We start from the raw sequence: 10144 nt of genomic DNA, 5'->3' as shown, positions 1-10144 counted from the left end.
TCAGCCGGTAACGTTGTACACGAAAATACGAAACCTGGCGGCCACTAGACGAGGCTCTAGAGAGTTCGTATTTTCGTGTACAACGTTACCGGCTGATGCCGTAGGAATTGATTGTTGAAATATATTTTTTTACATCTATTATAATTAAGCTTTGTACTTAAACGTAGTTTTCTTTCGGCTCTTGCATTTCTCAAAGTTCGAGACCGATCTTTTATGTATAATAAAAGTTAGAACGTTCAAAAAATGTTGAGGTTCAGAAAAAAGATGAAATAATTTTCAGTGAAGTTCCTACCAAAATGCAGTATCTAAACGTACTTTATTGTACTCTGATACATTTTCCGAAGTTTCAGCTCGATATTTTATTTACAAAAAAAGTTCTTAGGTTCAAAAAAACATTCAGTGAACGGAAAAAGTGAGGTCGGTAATATAGGTATTTAGCTGTGTCACATGCCCTTAAGAAGAATCTTTCTTAAGTATTCTCTTTGGCTAGCGCTGAGTTTGGTTATGTGGTTATTGCCAAACAGCCACTGTTCTAAAGTCATTTTATGTTTCTGATTTACAATAAGTGCATTTTTTGGTTATTTCTCAAAGGATTCACGTTTTCTTTTTCTCGTGCAGTAACACGTCCATCTTTTTCATTTTTACCAACGTTGGATTCTAAATTTTTACGTGAAGTACGCGATGCCCAACATGTTCGTTTTATTTCAGCATTATCTACTTCAGAATATTTTGAAGTAAGATGCCGTTTTAGTTGGAGATGTTTTTTATAATAATGGGAATTAGGCATTATTGCAGACTTGATAATTTACTGAGTTTCTCTCAAATAATATTTACTTTTATATATGCAATGTTAATCCTGTAGAAGAAAATTTAACCGTCTTATTTTAAAAAACCTTAACAATCGATTTTTTATTTTTGTTTGGAGAATAGTTCTTTATTCTATTATAAATTAACATAAATGTCATTAAATTAAAGAAAAAAATATAGAAAATTATTGAAACTAACAGTAAACTTCAAAAATTTGAAATTGACAAAACTGATTGATCAGTTATAATTTTATTGAAGAAATCAGTTAATTTGAAAAGGTTACATTCAAGATATATTTGGGCGCTATTTTGAAACGTGAAATTGTTTAAAATTTGAAATTACTTAACACGTGTAAATAATGAAAAAAATAATCAAATAATAATAATCGAATAACTGCTTATCCATTTATTGAAATAAAAATTTGAAAACTCAAGTGATTCTGAATCAAACAATATTACTTATATATAAAACATTATTTAAATAATGCACATATTTCTGGTTAATACATATTACAGTTATCTTTACGATAAAGCGAAGTTATTAATCTAGGAAATTTTCAATTTGTGTCCCATTGAAAAATTTCATCAATATAATTTGTAAGCCTGGTTCAAATACACTAAAAATAACGCTTTAAAGTTACGAATCTCTTAAAAACAAAAATGCCATGTTTTTGAAATATCTAACCTTTTGAATTTTAGTCGAATTAAATAAATTTCAAGAAAATATATTTTATATCTAGTAGAATTTTTTATTGATATTTCTTAATCTAACAAAACTAATTTTAAATGTCGTTGGGATAATTTGCAAGTCTTTTTGTCGTGCACCAAGAACTTTGACAAATATATATAAAACGCGTAAAACTTTCTGTTTCAAATTTTTAAAAATTTAACTGTTTACATTTTAGTCTAATTGACAAAATTTACTCAGTTTCTAAATATATTTGACATACAGTGAAGACTTTTAATAAAATTTTCTAATCTGTCAGAAAAATATTTTTAATAATTATGTAAAAGTACATATGTTGCAAGTCTTCCACCCATGTATAAGAAACGGTGACTAACATTTCTGAAATTTGAAAAAAAAATATTTTTAAATTCTTAAAATGCTTAAAAAATTTTTATTTTGGTTGGGCATATATCTGGTCAATGAACATAACCTTCATTTGAGGAGCTTTAAGAAGTGCATGGATGGCTCACGCGATTAAACAAATCCTTGTAAAGTTAGCATGGCTACGACATTCAGGCAGGCCTTATCAACTCAATGGTAGAAATATGAAGAAGCACAGCGCCAACAGTTGGCCGCAACTTGAACTAAAAGTATCAATGTGTGGCTATGTGTGCCATATATGCATTGTATATATGTGATAAATTTTAAAATTGAATATATTTATCAATAAATTGGATAAACAAAGTGAAAAAAATATTTAAAGATTTATATAAAGTATAATAAATTACTTTTAATATATCTTTAGACATTTTTCACTTTATTTATCCATTTTATTGCTCATTATATTCAATTTTCAGATTTAAGACATATTTACGATTCATATAATAGCACACATGTAAAATAATTCAATATAAATAAACATATAACTAGAGTAATTATTTATAAGCAGTGTATTCTTATATATTTAGAACAGAGAAAAGTTAGGAAAGGCGCATATTATTTTAAAATAACTGAAATATTTTGAATGTGCAGTAATTTTATTCAAATAAATGGATAAAAAATCACTTATTTATATTGAAATCATCCGTGTAAATTAAAATATTCGCATTTGTAACCTTTCGTGTATTAAGATATTTAAACTTTCTTCATAAATATCGCATCCATTACAGAAGGTAAATTGAGATTTACATTTATTTTCATTTTGTGAAAAGTTTTTTAGAAATTTTAGGTAGTTAAAAGTAGCACTCATGTTACATAAACTTTGATTTATTTATGGAACCTTTATTTCGGGAAGCGGAAGATTTTTTACTTGGGAATCAGCTAGATTTTTTGTACTGTAAACAAACCTAAGAATTTCTGTTCTTCTGTCCTTACTTTGAGTTTTCAAATAACAGTTTACTGCTTGCTTCACCGGGGGAGACAGATTTTGTTTCTAGGTATAATTCTCCCTCTAAAAATTCGATTAATAAAAGTCAAAGTCGATTGACAGAATTTTTCAAAGCAAATTTTCTTGAAACATTCAACAATTTCTTTTTTATGCTGCGAGCACGAGAGGAAAGAGAAATTCAATTTTGGTGTAAGCCACTGTGCTGCTTTCTTTTCGAGGTCTGTGTTTGGCAAATAATAAGGCAGAATTTTACCCAGAATTCGCTTTGCATGAAAATGCCCGTCTCGAAAGCAAGTACTTTTCGAATTTTTAGTAGGCTTCGTTTTCATATTTTCAGAGCAAGTGGCGCATGATTTTACTGCAGGTGTAGCAGCCTGCAAGGTCTGAATTAAGTCCCCAGAGTGACTGTAGATGTGAATTTTTTCGGGAATTGAAACGCTTTCGATTTGCAGTTCATTATCTTTTGTACAATCTTCCACTTCGTCCACCTGCTCTGGGAGATGTTGATTTTGATCACTTGATCCTTGCAGTAGTGAATCTGTACATGCAATAATAAAATGTCCGGTACCAGCTTCACAATTATAAGCCGGTGTGTGTTTCGAAGTTAAGTTCGTGACGAGTAATGATTGGTATAATGCTTCAAATTGGAAACACGTTGGCTTGTTACTTCTAAAGTCGTGGATTTTAACGGCCACAAACAAATTTTCTAGGGGATCTTGATTCAGGTTTCTAGTGCAGCAGCTTGTAAAACCAAGACCCTGCAACTTTTTCCACAACATTCGAAAGCCTTGAAGAGTGTCAATTAAATTTTGTAAGCACGTTGCATTTGTCTTAGACTGCTTCTTCGTTTCGCGATCAACAAAGTGCATTTTTTTTATGCTGCGCGAGCTTCTTCAAAAAATTCGTCGTGGTAAGGATTCTTCGTCCATGAAATCCGACGAGAATGAAGAACGCAATCGTCGCCATTAATTCCATCCCCTATGACGTTCAATAATTGAAGCACGTTGGCCGTTTGCCAAGGTTCTGGAGGCATTAATATTTCACCAATTGCCGTATCCCAGGCTCCTGGAAAATTCAAATAATTATTTTAAGTCAAAATTGCAGTATTATTTACATAAGTGCAGCAATGAGGGTACATGACAGATGGCAATGATTCAAAATTTCAATAAGTGTTCATATATTTAAGACTTATTTTGATTATTTTTTTAATTAAACTTTACATTCTAAGGCTAAACATTACCTGGTGATCTTGAAAGAAGATCCATGAAATTGGACAATTTTTTACTGAACACCTGCATCATGAACTTGACACACATTTCATTTATTTTGTCGAGGTAGACGTGTTCGTCCGTTAAATTAGGCACCATACGATTCCTGCGAGGAGAATACTAATCGATCACCTTCATCTCAAATTTCAAATTTTTGGTCAGAAGATTATTCCTTATACATTTTAGTATATGTGGTGGATCATATAAAGGAATAATTTCGACATTATCGATGAGAATCGTCCAATCTACAAACATTCAATAGTATTAATAAACCATTTTAATGTGACTGAAATAATATAAATTTTATAATATAAGAGAGGGCTACACTGGGAAATTTGCTTCTCTCCCCTGACTTTGTCCGGGTCTATCTGTAACAATTGGATTGCTTTCATTTTGCACGATCCCTAATCACAAACTGTGGCTGCGATATTAAATCCAGCTGCGGTTACGGCTCTAACGACATCTTTAATACACCACGCTAACTGTTCGTGTGTTGTTTGTCCACCACACAAGTTGTATGTAAGAGAAATTTTCCAGCCATTTTTAATTCCTCTAAACATAAATTCAAGAGCGTGATCTGCATACTTATTGGTTCGATTTGTTACCCAATCCTGAAAACAAATAATTTTGGCTTTTTGTGCAGAATACTGCAAGTATAATTTCAGAGAAACGTCGTCCCACATGATAACGCAGACTTTATCAAGCTCATCAGTCATTCTTCTGGCAGCATCTTTCAGTAGCTCTTTCATGGTCTGAGTTACACCGGTATCAAGACGAATCTGGGTGTGTAGCTTGTTCACTGACGTTGGACGCGGAAGTGGCAAAAAATTCCTAAGTATCTACATGTTGCAGCCGATCTTTTAAAAATTGAAAGACACAACAGCTTTTCATCTCTTGTGAGTCGCCTACTATAAGGGAGTTTATTGGATTTTCTGAGGACCATTTCTATAAAACTTCGCTGAAGAGTTGTTAGGGTACTTATTTTGTCTGCAAACACGTTTGCTTTGAGGTTGTTTGCAAGCGTGCTAATTCTATTCGCATACCTGTATGTGGGTCGAAAAGATTGTCAGAAAAAAGGAGGAAAAGCGCAGGAAAAGCGCAGGAAAAGCGGGTAAATTGGGGGAAAAATAGGAAACGAAAAGAAAAATCAAGAGAAAAAAGGGAAAATATGGGAATAGTCAAAAAGGGGAAAGATGAAACATTTACGTTTGCATTTAGAGAATAAGTAACAATCTTTTTTAAAACAAATTATATATTTTTTAAACAAAGTAAAAATATTTTAAAAATAATTTTGAAAATCTTTGAGAATCCATTCACGGCAATAAAAAAAAATATAAATCTTTCTCATAATGAAGAATATTTTCTCTTCTAAGAATTTTTAAATTAATAATTCAATTTTTCTTTAAAAGAAATTTACTGTTTCAAAATCCAAAATTACAAATTTTAAAAAAATTAAAAATTCTAAAAAGTTTTGAAGCAAAAAGACACATTTTTTGGTTTTATTTAAACTCAAAGAAAAGCTTAAGTTTATTTATTTAAGAAAAAGTAAGATGACGATTCCTTTGAATTTTTATTTTTAAAACAAAGGGGGAATATAACTCAGGGGAATAGGGGAATAAGGAAAGACTGTACACCCTGTAATTAGTATACATTAAACATTATTAATTAAATTAAATTATAAGAGATTCTACTATGAGTAAGAATTTACAATATAAATGTATCAAAAATATTTTTACACAGATGTAAATGCAATAGTAAAAGTGATGATATAAAACTTTAAATATTTCCAAAAAGTGGATATGTACAAAATTCATAGTATACTTACACTAGTAATTGTGCAACAATATTAACATTATATTACCGCAAATAAACAACTTTAACGGAATTTTAAACACTATCAACAATTTTTATTTTGGTTCCAATCTTCATGATAATAGGAAATAATCGATTTTGCAAATATTTATGAATACAAACGATTCTCAAATTTGTATATAATACAATAATAAACGTCGTCACACATTGATGCTTTGAAATTTACTTTTTAGCTGTTTTTGTATATTGGATTTCAAAATTTATATTAGGTATGATATGTGGAAAACAATACCGTTTAATTTTAGTTTTCAAGTTACCGATTTCTTTTCTTGCATTCAAAACCTCCTCGTACATTTCAAAGGTCTTTGGATCCAATTTTTCGTGCTTCCAAATCAAATGTTTTGACACCTTCACTTTAAAACTAGCTTTCTTATTTTTTGAAGAAGACGCCTCTTTAGACACCTCATTATCTTCTGCACGTTTCTCCCCAAATTTTTAAATATTTATTATATTAATTTTATTGTACTCTTCTTCTACAATTCTAGGACTTAAATCCTTTTCGAAACATTATTCTCGTATCTTTTTAGCATTTATTTCGCCTTCGGCCACTGATTCAGCGTCATTACCAACACTTTCCTCTTTCTTTTTCGAAATTTCCTCCTTCGGTGCCGGAACATCCATTCACAGTTTTGTGTCATACGTTTTCCGGGGCCGTGACTGGAAACAGGCGATGACAATTCGCGCAGATGACTTTTTCTAACTGAACCACTGCTTCCTGGTAAATTCGGCACCCAATTGCGGAAATTAATTGGAAAAAACTCCGTGCTTGGATTAGAAATTTCTGCTGCTTCAATATTTTCTATTTCTTTATCCTCTAAATTGATTTAAATATTCAAATTAGGGTCAACATCACTGGCTACCTCAGCCTGGGAATCTGCAGGAAGATACTTCACCTCTTTTTTAGGCAACAACACGGAAGGCACTATTTTTGTTTCAAACAAATTTCGCGGACCACGTAAATAGTCCTCCGCCCGAAAATGCAGAAAGCAAATGCGATAACCGCTCTTGTAGATTTCCTTGTAGGTTATTTGTGTTAAGAGCGGATTTGACACCGCTTCTAGCCGCAACAAACCCTGCTTTTCGTCTTTTGGAAATTGGTGGTGCTTGACTTGACGCGACGATTGACACCCGGGAACGACACACCTCCGTTTGTTTAACCGTATATAAAATATAGACTTTGTAATACTTTGGCACCGTTTGACACTTTGAATTTTCAAACCTTCAAATTCAATCTCGTGTGCCGACACGTAGCGCCAACAGTTGGCCGCAACTTGTATTATGCCTGAAATAATAATCATAATTCTTCATATTCGCCCATTAGAGTTGAGAGGGCCTGCATTCAGATAAGCATACAGAGAAAAACAGGAAAATCCGTCGTCGCAATTACCCCTGAGGTCCTTTAAGGGGTGATAAACTTTCATAATGCTAAATGATTTTGTGCATAAATATTCAATTAAAAATTACTACCTTTCAATTTTTCGATGACTTCATCATCGACGATACCTAATGATAGCAATTCCTCGCACAATTCTTTCAAGCTGAATTTTTAAAATCTGTGATTTTTCTATTCTCTTGTTACCATCGTCTGCTGCCAGTTAGGTATTTTCACTGCAAATCAAGAGGCTAACTTCAGTTCGTAAATAGCTGAGGGTGAAACAAGGGACCAAATGCATGAGATTTAGTTCAATCTTGCCCTATTTTGCTGATATCTTCATAAAAGATCATTTTTTCTATATAAATGTATTTGAAAAATAGTTCATATATTTTAATTTCTATTTAATTAAATGATAAAATTATTATAATTATTATACATTACAACGATATTACAGAAATAAAGTTTTGTACCATGCATTTGATCCATTGTTTTTCCCTCAGCTTTTAACGAAGTGAAGTTAGCTAATGGTTAAAGTGAAAATACCTCATTTGGGCTCAAATACTCTACTCCGAGAAATCTGAAGCAATACCCTTATAAATTCATTCTAGTCGTCACAAGAGACTTCCAGAAAGAATTTCCTGAGTAGCGCGTGTAATTCAAAATGGACATTAAAAACAAGTCTAGTAATTAAAATGAATAATTATCATAAGATGGACAAGAATGTATATAAATTGTGCTTATTAAAATGTTGGTTCAGTAAGATGAGTTAGTTTGCGGAATTCGATGAAAATAAACGGTTAATTACGAAATACGCGTGTTCTACATTTTTCTCTTAACTTAAACTCTGCAAGTTTTTGAAAAAAAATATTGTTTTTTATATCCATAATAGTAATAGCTTCAAATGTTTTATAATTTTCAAAGTAAACTTATCACCTTTATTACCTTCGAAAGATGTTTGACGTTCAGTGACAACATGTTATCAATGAGATACAGATGTAATAAGTTTTCTTCACTCTCAAAAAGAGACACAAATGTATGTGAAAAATTAAAATGTAATGGAAAGAATAAAATATTTTCAAATGAAACGTTTATAAAAATACACGGGTAAAATTAATTTTTAAATTACTCTCAGTGCTTGATAACATTTACATCCGTGTATTGTTAAACACTAAGTTTATACATTCTGAGAAAAAATTCATAATTAAACGTTTGGTTAAACCTCAATTTCAACAAAAATAATATTAGAGGATAAATAAAATCCTAATTAGAAGTTTTTCCTCTTTCAATTGATTCTAAGTCCATAATTGATTCACTACAGTTACGGTTGTTTTACTGTTAAGATTAGTAAACTTCTGAAAACAACTGATTCATCAATTGAAATGAAGTGCACTGAATGAATTAGTAGAATTTCTACTAATTCAAATTTAGAGAGTTGACAATTAAAAATAATTTCATTATGAACGTCCTCGATTTTCAATTATTAATATTTTTCCCTTTAAAAATTAACATTGGTTCGTTATTTCAGATTTAAACTGAAATTTCCTAATTTCAAATATATCAATTAAAACCTGTTCATTTGATAAAGGATTTAAGTTAATTGCAGAATATGTTAAAGAAATGAATATAAATAATGAAATTGTGATTGCATTATGATATAACATTATAATTGTAATTACATTGTAATTTAATATAAATAGCTTTTAATAATGAGAAAATATTTGAACAATTTCAGCAAATGAAAAATTTAATCGTTTGATCGTCGCCATTTTGTAAACATTTTTTTTTTCATGTTCCCCGAGGCAGGGGCTGTAACGACATCCTTACTGATTAAGAATTTGTTTTTTTTTGGATTACCAGGAGGGTTGGAATCATGGTGGCCGGGATGCACCGTTTTTCAATTTTCAATTTTTTTTATGAAATATTTTTTCTGTATTTTATAAATATCAAAATAAACATGTTAAAAAAATAGACGGTGAAAATATTTTTTGATTTTTTTTTTTTAATTCAATTTCAAAAAACGGCCGAAAATCGGGTTTCTAGACCAGAATACCCCTTTAATTAGTCTACGTTAAACGTTTTTAGTTCTAAAATAAAAATACTTTCATCAAAAATGTCCTCGATGTTCAATTATTAAAATTTTTCACTTTAAAAGTTAGCATTAGCTCCTTACTTCAGATTTAAACCGAAATTTCATAATTTCAAATATATCAATTAAAAACTTTTCATTCGTTAAAGGATTATTTAGATTCTAAACCAAGTAACTTAAGATGCTTCAATATGAATGAAATATTCAGAATAATGATTTCAAATAAAATTGTAGAATATGTTAAATTATTTAATAGGAATGAATAAATTGTAATTGTTTTATGATATAACATTATAATTGTAATTATTTTGTAATTCAATATAAATAGCTTCTAAAAATGACAAAATATTTGACGAATTTCAGAAAATTTAATCATTCAACCGTTTGAGAATTTTCAAACTTATTGGCATCTGCTATGTCCTGGAAGCTAAATCCACAAACTTATTTATTAAAAAAAATGAAAGTTGTGCTAATTTGTGCTAGACTAGAAAAAAGTAAGGTAGTCCTAGGAGGCTTGAAGTATACACAATTTTGTGCAGGAAAGAAAAATTCCAAAAATCTAACAGTTAAAGATAAATAAACAAAAAAATTCTATTAATTTTGAAAATTTCGAAAAAATAAAACTTGTGCTGGTTTCTGCTCGAAAAATGCAGCTTTTATTCTCTGTAAAAAATTACGTTAGA

Source organism: Belonocnema kinseyi, chromosome 2 (assembly GCF_010883055.1).
Source record: "Belonocnema kinseyi isolate 2016_QV_RU_SX_M_011 chromosome 2, B_treatae_v1, whole genome shotgun sequence".
Taxonomy (NCBI): domain Eukaryota; kingdom Metazoa; phylum Arthropoda; class Insecta; order Hymenoptera; family Cynipidae; genus Belonocnema; species Belonocnema kinseyi.
Note: the sequence above shows the minus strand (reverse complement) of the source record.